The 13275-nt window shown below is 42.4% G+C and overlaps 1 protein-coding gene and 1 pseudogene across 2 annotated transcripts in view; one reads left to right on the forward strand and one right to left on the reverse strand.

Annotated features, from left to right (window-relative positions):
- The window catches only part of LOC310786280 (FRAS1-related extracellular matrix protein 2-like), a gene marked incomplete at both ends in the record, with an annotated part of 317396 nt that overhangs the window by 280592 nt on the left and 23529 nt on the right, over window positions 1-13275 (reverse strand). The gene's annotated exons all lie outside the window — the stretch shown is intronic.
- Window positions 9042-9664, forward strand: LOC310784797 (tripartite motif-containing protein 16-like; annotated as a pseudogene). The gene has a single exon. The product of its transcript is annotated as a tripartite motif-containing protein 16-like (transcript).

Consider the following 13275-nt stretch of genomic DNA (forward strand, 5'->3'; position numbering starts at 1 on the left):
GAAAACTTAAAGGATAAGTTCACCCAAAAATGAAAATTCAGTCATTACAGTATCTACTCACCCCCATGCCGATGGAAGGACGAGTGAAGTTTTTTAGTCGACAAAACATGTGGAGTTTTTCAGCACAATGCTGTTGCAGCATTCTCTGAAACAATCGAAGTGGATGCTGACCAGCTTTCAAATGTCAAAAAACAAGGCCAGGTCGAAACCTGGCATAGGCCCGTGTGCTGCTAATTTGAGTGGGAAGAGGGAGAGGATTTGCTAGTGTAATAGACTGTTCTGTATCTGTTAATGTCGAGTCTTATTGTGAAGTCCGGAAGAGGAAGTGGACTGTTGGTTCACTCTCTCTAGCTCTCTCGCCCCTGACCAAGAAGAAGTGGCAGCAGCTTCCAACAACAAGCGGTATTGTGTATGATTCAACAAAGTTGAATCATACACAATAAATAAAACCAAAAGTAAAGGGTTAGCCTTCCCAATGGCCAAGGGCAGCATCTGTTATTCTGGCCTCATAATAAGCACTGAGGCGGGTGGTCAGAAAGTCAAATAACATTAAAATACATTGTATGCTTTGGTGCGATGTAGGATTTTGTCTTTCAATATCCTCATTGCAGCCTCGCTGCAGCCTCGCTTGGTGTTGTTGCTTCTCACAGGAATGTGTCCCTGTAACAGAGAGCCCAAAATGAGCATGAGCGCCTGGCCAATCCCGGCGCTTGACTGCTGCGTAGGCGGGCACAGGGCGTGGTTTTTGCGTAACCTATGTGCGATTCGAAATCACGCATCTCTGACTCCTTATTTCAACACATGAACAATATATAAAGAACCAAAAACGCTCGGTTACATTGGTGGCAGCGGTGGTGGAAGGTGACGTCAGCGGTGGTCGTCTCTGACCCGCAATTTTTTATTTATTTGAACGTGTTGGACCGTGGTGAGCACTGTTTGGTTAGCTTAGCTGTGTAGTGGCTACAGTTAACTGGCCGTCCGAATCACACTTTATTATTATTCTTTTCAGGTCAGTAAAACGTCACCAAGCACCTTGATACAACAATAGCACTGTATATAAGCGAGCGAAACTGTTAATGAGGTGTTTAATTGTAAACTGTGTGTTTTGTGTTGCGCTAAGCTAACGTTAGCATACTTGCAGGTCCATTCCATTAACGTTATGTGCCGAATTTACTATGCCGAGGAAAATAAACATCAACAATGTTTATTTAGTTTTCATATTTAACTGGATTAATTATAAATAACTAGCCTACACTAATAATAAATAGCCTACATGTTCTTTTCTCATTTCAAGTAAAATAATGGCTGCATTTAAAAATAACATACAACAGAGTGCTTTGGAAAAAGTGCTTTAATTTTAGAAAAAAAATCCCCTATCCTCCCCCTTTTCTATTGAGAGAAGTAGCTCCGTATCTGTCTGTCTGTCTGTCTGTCTCAGTGTCTGTCTCTATCTGTCTGTCTCTCTCTATGTATCTGTCTGTCTGTCTCTCTGTATCGATCGTTCGCAATACAAACGTCACATGTCGTTGGACAGTGAATGTGTGAGTGTGCCCTCAGTTTGGATTTGAGTGTGTTTGCTCGTGTGGCGCTTTCATAGACAGGTCAGGATCGCATCGCACTTCACATGAGACATACTGCCTGGTTTTGAACTGCCCGTGAGAACAATGAATGAACATCAAGAGTTCGGATTCCGGATTAAAACTAAATCTTTGATTTTGCGGTCTACTCGTTTCTTTTGAGTACGCCATGTGAAATGACTTCTATCTATCACATTTCTGCGAGTCTCTCGCATCTACTTCGTCCGTGTGTCACTGACACTCTCTCTCCTGCAGCACTGCAACAGGCAGAATCGAATCGGATATTTGATTGGCTGAGTAGCATCACGTGTGACGATTTACAGCGCATGCATTGGTCTGTGAGCTTCCTGGCAGATAAACCAGTACCGTAAAGGCTAGAAAAGCATGTGCCGGTTAAAATTGAAAAGCTCCATGAAATGTAACAATTCTCAATGATTTGTAGGTTATAGGGCTCGGTCCGGATAGGACGGCGTCTGGGTCCGGATGCGGACCGGAGTCCGGACTTTGAGGATCGCTGGCCTACACCATTCAGCATGCATTTCGATATTTCAAACTTTAAGAATGGTCCTCTTCACATGTTTTGGACATGTCGCACTCTCAACAGCTACTGGGAACAAATATTCGGTGTATTCTCACACATGTGTGGACAAACCATAGCCCCTGATTCCCACACAGCCATTTTTGGTATACCACCCCCAAACTGCAATGTTACAACTTTGCAGGCGAATGCTTTAGCCTTTGCTTCATTGTTAGCTCGTAGACTTATTCTTTTTAACTGGAAGTCAAAGAAAGCACCGTCATTTCCACAGTGGTTAAAGGAGGTCCTCTCTTTTTTGCCTCTAGAAAAGCTCAGATATAAAGTAAGCAGAGCCCGCGAGAGCTTCACTCTGACCTGGAGTCCGTTCATAGACTTTGTCGAAGAGTTTTCTTTTCATTGAAGGTACTGTCCAACTGGATGTAATCACAGTATATACAGACGTTCATATACACAGCCTTGTATTATCAATGACATGTATCTGAACTGAAGTGTGATGTCCCTGTCTAACTTTTTGTTTTTGTTTCTGTTTTTTTGTTTTGTTTTGTTTTCTCTTGGAGCCTTGGGGTGGGGAGAAGGGGGGTTTCCACTTTTTTTCATGATGTGTACTATGTGTATATTTGTTACAATCTGAAAAATGAGAAATAAAGTATTAAAAAAAAAGAAAAAAAAAAGAATGGTCCTCTTAAGACCAGCTTCGAGGTGCATTACCACCACCTACCGGACTGCAGAGAGGTGCAGGACCAAAGTGCAAAGAGGTGAGCAATGTCATTCCCGACAAACGGGAATCTAAGGCCCTGTGTGTTCTCCACACACGGGCCAAAAAAGTAAAACAAGAAAAAGAAACGAGGAGATAATTTTGTAGCAACTCTGCTTGACTGTTCAGTGTTGAACTCATTAACGTTTGTTAGCATATTGTTACACACATCTAACATTTATGCAACATAAGTCAAGGGATATTCAATGCAATTTTACTCCAATCCTCAGAACATGAAAAGATACCATGACATTTTGAATATTAAAGCCCCATTATGTATTGTGATTTTTACCTTAATATAAGAGCTTTTTAATCATTTTGATGGTACAGTGACTTCTAATAGGGAAAATGGCGGCTCTGTCATTCACCGCACATGGGACAAGTTAGCCCTGAAGCCTTTCTGTAAGAAAGCCTTTCTGCCATACAACTCTTGAAAGGGCCTATATTTTGCTAATATAATGTATTATTATTTTATTGTTGGCCTCCAGTAGAGTAACTTATTGCATCATTCATAGTTTAAAAAACTCATTGTTTATCTTGTACCGGCTCTCACTGCCCCCTTCAGTTCACCCTCTGTCTGAAACGCTCTGTTTTAGGTCCTGTCCCTTTAAGAACCCCCACCCTCCGAAATACTCCAGGCGGGCAGCGGCATAGACATATGGGCAGCGGGGTGAAAGTTTGTTTGCGCAAACCTCTGCTCAGACAGAACCCGGACCCCACGTTGAGAACCACTGCAAATCACAATCGTGCAGAGAGGGAGAGAGGGAGAGGGAGACGGAGGGGACGCTGTGTTTTGCTGCAGCAAACACAGCGTCCTTTGAGATGGCGAGGAGTGACGATTTTTTTGGTGTGCCGTTTTCCTCCAGGCAGCCTGACGCTGATTTCCCCCCTCTAAACAGAGCTCGATTTAAGTTGTTATTTCGGTCTTTTTCAAAATTATTTTTTCATTTTGTAGTAGTAATGGTGCATATTTATCGATACAAGCAGTGTTTTTATTCCAACATGAACCAATAGTATGTTTAATACTAGATTGAAATGAGGCCAGAATGCAGAAATCCCTTGTGATTACACTGTCGCGGCAGTCTACTGGAATGTCAGAACAGGGAAGGGAGGGGCAGGGCGCGTGCGCCGCGGGCCCGGGCTAGGCTTGGCAAAGTTGGCATCACCATGGTAACAAGTCTTACCTGACGTCACTAGAACTATTGCTCTCGCACAAATCGGCACAAATCCATGTCCTCTCGTCTACGAGACTTCATGGGGGGGAGGGGGGGTTCATGGGGGTAACATTAAAACACCTTCACCTATTTATTTCAAGTTTAACCCATGTTTAATATGACCATCCAAGATTGTAACAACATATATATTGTAGCGAATCAGTGTTACACATACAGTGGTGAGCAATGGAAGTGTCTCGACTACAGATAGGAACTGATGTGTGGGAGTGTTACTGGGGGGAACACTATGCTTGTGGGAGACTTCCGGGGGAGACTGAGCATGCGGGGGCAGTCTCCGGTGACCGCCTAAGGAGAAGCAGCTAGCTAGCTATGGCGTAGCAACCGCCTAGAGTTGTGATATGAATAACGGTGAATAAAGAACCCTGTACCAGCAAGAAGCCTCTGCCTCTTAAATACCAGGAACGCTACAATATGATACAAAATTGAGAAATGCATAATATGGCCCCTTTAAACATGTTTGATTGCATTTCTATTTTTGTTTTAAGGATGTTGGTTGTTATGGTTCAGGTTAGGCAAGTAAACAAAAAAGGTTAAGGTTATAGAGTTAGGGTTATTTAACCATGACCAAACCCATACTGTTACAGTTCAATCCCTCCAGATTATGTGTGGTAGATATTATTGTTATGTTTCTTTCATTCCTTTCTCTTTGGGGCTGTCATGCCATGGAGGGGTGAGTTGTGTGTTAGCGGGGGAAGTGATGTCATATCCAAGTTTAGAAGACGGCTCTCTTGAATACTCGATTCTGATTGGTCAATCAACAAGATTCACCGGTCATTATTTCTCGACAACCGACCGCTGCTCTGCCACACCTGGGTTAATCAGTTGATAAGAGCTTTTTGTCAGCAAACACTACTAATTAGGCCAACCAGTTGCAGCTGTGGTGTCTTGTGTGCCAATTACGAATGAAACCGCTTTGTCGTTGAAAACGCTATTAAAAAATCTATTTGAATAATTATTTTTGTCAGATTATTGAATGATTTAGTTGTAGGCCATGTTCTAAGCGGGATAATGTATATTGAGGCGGTGATTACTGGGAAATAATGACCTTCAGGTCATTATTTCCCCCGTAATCACCGCCTCAATATACATTATCCCTTACGTATATCATTGCACCGGAAGCAGTATTCGGGGGCTCACGCTCCTGTCATGTGACTTGGGAGAAGAGGAGACGGGGTACACTTTCTGTGGCTTGTCATTTTTGCTTTCTTTGTTGTCCGTGTATTGCTTTATGTTCTGTCTCGCGTCCACATGAACACTATAGTGCATCGGCACTGCACACTATCGGCACAACCGGCTTGAGCTGGCAGAGAGCAGCCGGCGCATCACCTGGGCCAGAGAACACACCAGTGAGCTAACAGCTTCTCACTCTCTCTCCCATGACAGCCTGGTTTATTCTTTTCTTTATGTCATAGGATAATATGCCAGCTAACCCCTAGGCCTAGACACAACCCTAACCAAATTTTTGTACTTGCTTAATCTAAATAAGCACTTTTTGGAACATAATTTAACATTTTCAAATAAAAGGTTTGTGTTAAAAATGTGTATGGTTTCACTGGGAATCAACGGCAGTTGTCAGATTGAAAGACAAGCACCATTAAGCCAGAAGCCAAAGCACACCCTGAGCTGAACAATTTCAACCCCTAACCCTAACCTTACTCAATGTCTGAGGAAGGGCTTTTCCCCAAAACATCACACACTTTGCGGTAACAATAAATTGTGGGAGCAGCATTTGCCGGTGTGCGGACTCAGGTTGTTGCAGTTTTATGTAGGTCAATTGGCACCAGACCAGTGGCGGAGGAGCATCTGCATGCCACCACACTGATTGCTATAACTCCTCTCACCTGTGTGTGCAGCACTATAACTCCTCTCACCTGTGTGTGCAGCACTATAACTCCTCTCACCTGTGTGTGCAGCACTATAACTCCTCTCACCTGTGTGTGCAGCACTATAACTCCTCTCACCTGTGTGTGCAGCAGGGGAGAAACCAGCCAGAGACTCAGAGCACAGAGCCAAACAGACTTTTATGCCTCATTGTTCCACTTCCCCATTTTTGGAGTGAATTTTAATAGGTAGCCTAAATAAAGTTTATATTTTTGATACTTGAAGAACCAAGTCCGCCCGAGTCTGTATTCGCACCACATAGGTAAAGGCAGTCACACGTAACAGGTGTATGGAAAGTTGCCCAGTTAATTATATTCTCCAACAGAATCAAACAAAAATGAAGCAGCAAACCCTCCTACCTTCCACCTCAACATACATTGCCTTTGAGATACCAGGAGTATTTTTCCTGCCAAGTGACTTCACCTGCGCACCACCTTGCTAACTTGCTAAACTCAAGCCATTGAGCCAAATTTTAATGATTTAAGGAAGACAATGTAATTTTAGTTCTATACCAGTCTGGTAGGTAGGAGTGCTGGAATTCCCTACTCAAGTAGAAGTATTATTATTTTGCTGTTCATTTATCTCAGTGGAAGTACTTACTGGTGTAAAACTTTAAAAGTAAAAAGCACCTCATCAAAAATGAAAAGTTGAAGGTTGTGTTGTGATTTAAAAATGAAATTTAAATCATCATCATCATCATTAAAATTGCCTAAGTGGGCGGACAGTGTCAGTCACGATTTTGCGGGCGGTGTCTGTTAGTCATGATTTGTGACATCATCAGTGATGTTAGGGAGCAAGTGGGCAATGTTTGTCTGTTTCAATGTTTTTTCTGTTTCCACTTCTGATATCATCAGTGATGTCATAAGAGCAATGGTGATGTCATCAGTGATGCAAAGTTGGGGAATCACAATGTCTATGACATTTTCAGTGACATCATTATTGACAAATATAATCTTATGACATCACATCACAATGTCATAGGCACTGATGATGTCATAGGCATTGTGACATCATCAGTGACAGTGATGTCATCCGTGATGCGAAGTTGAGCAATTGTGCACTGTGCATGCCAATAGAGCAGGCGATTGTGCGCTGCACATGCCAATAGAGCAGGCAAGGCCACTCAGCAGCCGAGCTGCGGGTGAAGCTGCACAGCGGCGAGCCCGCCATTTAATAGCCATTTCCATCCAAAAACAATCATTTTCACCCTCAGGTACGATAATTCAACATTTACCACCTGGCAACACTGAGAGGAAGTAAACTATCTGACTCTGTCACTGAGAAGTGAAATGGCGCACCAAGGAATTCAGCTGGACGGGGCAAAATTCTGCTGTTCCATCTGTCTGGATCCACTGAAGGATCCGGTGACTATTACCTGTGGGCACAGCTACTGCATGTGCTCTATTAAAAGCTGCTGGGATGAAGAGGATCAGAAGAAAATCCACAGCTGGCCCCAGTGCCGACAGACCTTCAGACCGAGGCCTGTCCTAGTGAAAAACACCATGTTAGCAGAGTTGGTGGAGGACCTGAGGAAGACTGGACTCCAAGCTGCTCCTCCTGATCGCTGCTATGCTGGACCTGGAGACATGGCCTGTGATGTCTGTACCAGGAGAAAGCTGAAAGCCCTCAAGTCCTGTCTGGTGTGTCTGGCCTCATACTGCCTAAAGGTCCTTGCACATAGAGTCCGTTTTTTCGTCCGAAATTGACGCACGAAAAAAATAAAAATACGACCTCATTTGTGTCAATCATCATTGACACACCGAGTCCGACAATTACGTCCGTCATTTAAGTTTTCGGACGAGGTTCGATTTTCTGCGTTTTTCCGCATCCATGAAATCGTTTTGACAGGTGTTTGACCACCCAGAGCTGCCGTAGTGTTGCTATTCACAATGAAAAATGGCATCTGAGAAGTTAATTCAGTTCGTCTCCCAGCACAAAGCATTTTATGACAAAGCAGGAATACAGAGATTCGGAATTAAAAGACAGAATGTGCCGGGTGATTGCAGACCAGCTTGGAATGCGGGACGCGGTGTGTGTGTGTGTGTGTGTGTGTGTGTGTGTGTGTGTGTGTGTGTGTGTATGGGGAAGGGGGGGGGGGGGGAGGAGAGAGACAGAGAGCCCATCAGACACACTGCCAGTTGTGGATCAATAGGATCGCGGTAGTTTTCTTTTCGTTGCGAATCTTCGCAACGAATATTGTATAATTAACGCATCGGACTCAGTGGGCAAGGTATCTGTGCGTGACCTTTTTTTCCCGGATGACGGATTAAAAAAACGCAGCGAACAATTCGGACTCTGTGTGCAAGGACCTTTACTGTGAGAAGCACCTCCGGCCTCACTATGATGCACCCCTCCCTTAAAGAAACACAGGCTGGTGGAAGCCACTGTGAAGCTTCAGGAGAACATCTGCTCTTGTCACGACGAGGTGATGAAGATGTTCTGCTGTACTGATCAGCAGTGTATCTGTTATCTCTGCTCCGTGGATAAACATAAGGGACATGACAGTCTCAGCTGCTGCAGAAAGGGCAGAGAGGTAGAAAGAACTCGGGGTGAGTCGGCAAAAAATCCACCAGAGAATCCAGGGCAGAGAGAAAGATGTGAAGGTTCTTCAACAGAGAAAAAAGAAACAATCCGCACACCGAGGAGCTCCCTTTTCTTCAACAGAACCTGAAGGCTATGAATCGCTCTGCTGATGAGGCAGTGAAGGACAGTGAGAAAATCTTCACTGAGCTGGTTCGTCTAATTGAGAAGAGAAGCTCTGAGGTGAAGCAGCAGATCAGATCCCAGCAGAAAGCGGAAGCAAGTAGGGCTGAAGAACTTCAGTCAAAGCTGAAGCAGGAGATCTCTGAGCTGAGGAGGAAAGACGTTGAGCTGGAGCAGCTCTCACACACAGAGGATCACATCCACTTTATAAACAGTTACCCCTCGCTGTCATGTCTCAGTCATCAGACACACCCAGGATCGATACCCGTCCTCTGCACTACTTTGAGTATGTGACTGCAGCTGTATTTGAGGCCAGAGATAAACTACAGGACATTCTGACAGAGGAATGGCCAATGATCTCACTAACAGTGACTGAAGTAGATGTTTTACTGCCACAACCAGAGCCCAAGACCAGAGCTGACTTCTTATGTCAGATCACACTGGATCCAAACACAGCACACAAACTGCTGTTATTATCTGATGGGAACAGAAAATAATCATGCATGAGAGAAGAACAGTCATATTCTAGTCACTCAGACAGATTAATTAGCTGGCCTCAGGTCCTGAGTAGAGAGGGTCTGACTGGACCATGGACTGGACGTTGTTACTGGGAGGTGAAGTGGAGCAAGGGGAAGTGTAGCCGGGTGGGAGTTTCAATAGCAGTCTCATATAAAGACATGAGCAGAAGAGGGGATGGAAGTGCATTTGGATGCAATGACAAGTCTTGGGAATTAGATCATTGGCCTAGGCTAGGTGTAATTTCAGGCATAACAATATCAGCACTCCCATCTCAGGCCCTCTGCCCTCCAGAGTAGGAGTGTACCTGGATCACAGAGCAGGTATTCTGTCCTTCTACAGCGTCTCTGAAACCATGACTCTCCTCCACAGAGTCCAGACCACATTCACTCAGCCTCTCCATCCTGGACTGGAGTGTTATATCTGTGGAGCCACTGCTGAGCTGTGTAAGCTCAAGTAGACAGGAGTTATTAAAGCAGCAATGTGTGAGATTCTGTGTTTTACCTTTTTACTCTCTCTCCATCTTTGGTGCTTAGCTCTCATTGCTGTGATGTTTCTGCACTGCACCTCCCACAGATCACCTGTCAATCAAACAGTGTGGGCGGGACTGTGATGTCTTTTTCCAAGTAGAATTTTCTGTTGATGTTTGATTTCCTGTAGGTGGCGCTCTTTTCTTTGCCTTTCCTTTTCTTTGTGTCATATCAGTCAGTGATAGAGAGTATCCAAATGGACACTTATTCATATTAAAACATATCTTATGTTTGTTGTATATTTGTATTGTGGCAGTAATATTTTCTGCTATTTCTGTTCTACTCCATGGGCCTTAATCAGCACTAGAAGTCTCCCCTTATTATAGCTGAATAGTTGTTAATATGTTGATTTTGTTCCTGATACATTAACTTTGTTGAGAAAAGTGCACTACAAATGTAATCATTATAATCAATAGGGAGATGATTTATTGTTGTCCTATTCTGGTTTAACAGATTGACTTTGTGGATTAAGTTACTATGTAGATGGAAAGATTGAACCAGAGTCTTTAGGTATTAGTGTTTTGATGTGTGATCAAAGTGAATGTTTGCAAAGATCAATAATGCTTTTAATTCCAAGATTGAATGGAATATTTTTTCAGTAGTCTATCAAAGCTGATAGAGAAATGTGAAACTAATATGACAGTATGAGGTGATTTCCCACCTAAAACACAACAAAGGGCCGTCTTCGTGTTTAGAGCAGATATGGGGGGGCGTCCCGGTGGCTCACCTGATAGAACCAACGCGTACAGTACCACTACATCAACCTTACGATGAACAATTGCTCTTTTCACATGGACCTAAGCAGGAACACTTTGGGTAACACTTTACAATAAGGTACACAAATAATATAGTAGTTACTAGTAAACTAATGAGAAACAAACTTGTAGTTAATGAATAGTTAATGATTAGCGAATGGCCTTTAATCATTAATTAATGATTTGTTAAAGTCAGTTCTGAGTAGAGTAGTTAATCATTAGTTAAAGTCACTTTGTGAGTATAGTAGTTAATCATTAGTTGTCAGTTCCTTAGTAGAGTAAATACTCATTAGTTAATGGTCAGTTTGTGAGTATAGTAGTTAATCATTACTTAATTATTACCTGTCCACTAGTTACTCTTTTTGTGTACCCTATTGTAAAGTGATGCATCATGAGTAGTTCATGAGTACCGAATCATTACTTAATTATTACCTGTGCATTAGTCACTCTTTTTGTGTAACCTATTGTAAAGTGGTGCATCATACTCAGTAGTTCATGAGTAGGCTACTGAATCATTACTTACCTATGACCTTTCCATTAGTTACTCTTTGTGTGTCCTAATATAAAGTCAAACATCATAATACTTATACCTAACGAATACATTCAAGACTTGTTCCGGGTGAGATTTGAATCCCCAAGATTGTTAGATTGTAAGTCTGGTTCTCTACCAACTGAGCTAACCAGCCTGTTATACTCACAAATAGGGGTGTGCCACCTTAGGCACCTCACGATTCGATTCGATTATGATTAAGGGTGCTACGATTCGATTATTAAACGATTATTACGATTATTACGATTCATCACGATTTTCGATGCATCTTTTTCACCAAACAGGATTTTTTTTAAGCAAGGTATATTTGTCAGTATCCATTAATTAAAGTAAACAAACAAATGTACCTCCATTATCTTCAGTTGCGACTGAAGTCCACGCATCACATGTTACAGCCACCCTGCATGCTTTCTTCAGTGATTCCAGTTTCCAGTACTTCGGTTTTGGTCTCGTTTTACAGTTAAGGAACTGCTTTCCGGGCGAAATACCGTATTTTTTGCAAATAAAGCAAAAAAATAATTGCAAAAAAAATAATAAAAAAAATGCAATTTTTTGCAAATCGATAATCGAACATTGTGAATCGATTTTAATCGTCACGTGACTCATCGTGATGCATCTAAAAAACGATTAATCGGCACCCCCCTACTCACAAACTGACCATTAACTAACCCAGTGGTTTTCAACCTTAGGGTCGCGACCCTAAGTGGGGTCGCCTGGAATTCAAATAGGGTCACCTGAATTTTATTTATTCTTTATTCTTTATTATTTTTTTAGTTCTGAGTTTAAAGTGATAATCTCTAAGATTTCAGTTTTGTTCTCTTGGGTGACACCTATGGCGATGAGTGGTAATTGCAGGTGAGATCCAAACAGTGTTGCATTATGTGACATTACTAATGTCACATAATGTCACTATATACTGCAAAGGCTTCCATCAAAGGACCATAGCACATACTATGTGACATCACTGATGATGTCACTGATGATATTATCGATGGTGTACCGAAATTTGAATGTCTCGGGAGTCGGGTCCCTAGATTTTTATGAGGACAAAATAGGGTCACAAGCCAAAAAGGGTTGGGAACCCCTGAACTAACCATTAACTAATGAGTAATTCCTCTACTAAGGAACTGACAACTAATAATTAACTAATGATTACCTACTATACTCACAAAGTGACTTTAACTAATGATAAACTACTATACTCAGAACTGACTTTAACTAATAATTAATTAATGATTAACTAATGATTAAGGGCCATTAGCTAATCATTAACTATTCATTAACTAAAAGTTCATTTCTCATTAGTTTACTAGTAACTACTATATTATTTGTGTACTACCTTATTGTAGTGTTATCACACTGGGTAACCAGAAGTAACACACATCACACTGGTCATTATTAAAAGGCATGTTTTTGGAGTTTGGTGTGCCATACGGTGTATACATTGATTCTCAATGTGGGGACCGGGAACCAACAGGGGTCCTAGATGTTTCCTGGGGGTCCCCCACAAATCAATAAAATATTAAACTTAACACAATTAGAGAATGTACAAGTAGAAGAATTACTGTTTTTATCATAGTTCCACTGTTATCTATAACACAGATAGTCATGGAATTCTGGACAAAATCATAAACAAGGTGACTTAGCAGTTAATTTATCAGTGAACATCAAACACACAAACTTCAGCAGTAACTCCGAATAGGTTGAAAGCAAGAGTGGACACTGTCGTTTTGGAAGCAGCGCTGCCACCATTTTGTGTCTAAACTGTGTAAAGCCAGCCTAACAGTTACCCCCAACACTGATGACCTTGAGTAGGGCTGGGCAATATGGACCAAAAATATAAATAGACACACACACACTTAATGTAGCAGGCTGGCATGCAGACGAGAGAGACGTGCTGCTCGGTGCGAGCAGCAGCGATCTGATGTTTGCCGTTACCTCCTTATTTGCGTGTGGCGCGTTAATGCCGCCGCCTCTCTCACTCTCATGTTCAACATATAGAATGTTTTTCCACAACACAACCTGCATTTTGCTCGGCCAATGCGATGCGTGGTCCTTGTGCTGTACTGCTGGCCCTGCTACGCTTCAAACACAAACACAAGCAGGAGACAGACAGTATATAATGCAGTAGTACACTTACCCTGACATTACCCTGGCGTCACCGTGGCATGCAAAGACAACTTTAAATATAAGTTGAGAAAGTCTATAATGCAGTAGTACACGTCACCGTCACATG

Source organism: Poromitra crassiceps (genome assembly GCF_964638095.1).
Source record: "Poromitra crassiceps genome assembly, chromosome: 1".
Taxonomy (NCBI): domain Eukaryota; kingdom Metazoa; phylum Chordata; class Actinopteri; order Beryciformes; family Melamphaidae; genus Poromitra; species Poromitra crassiceps.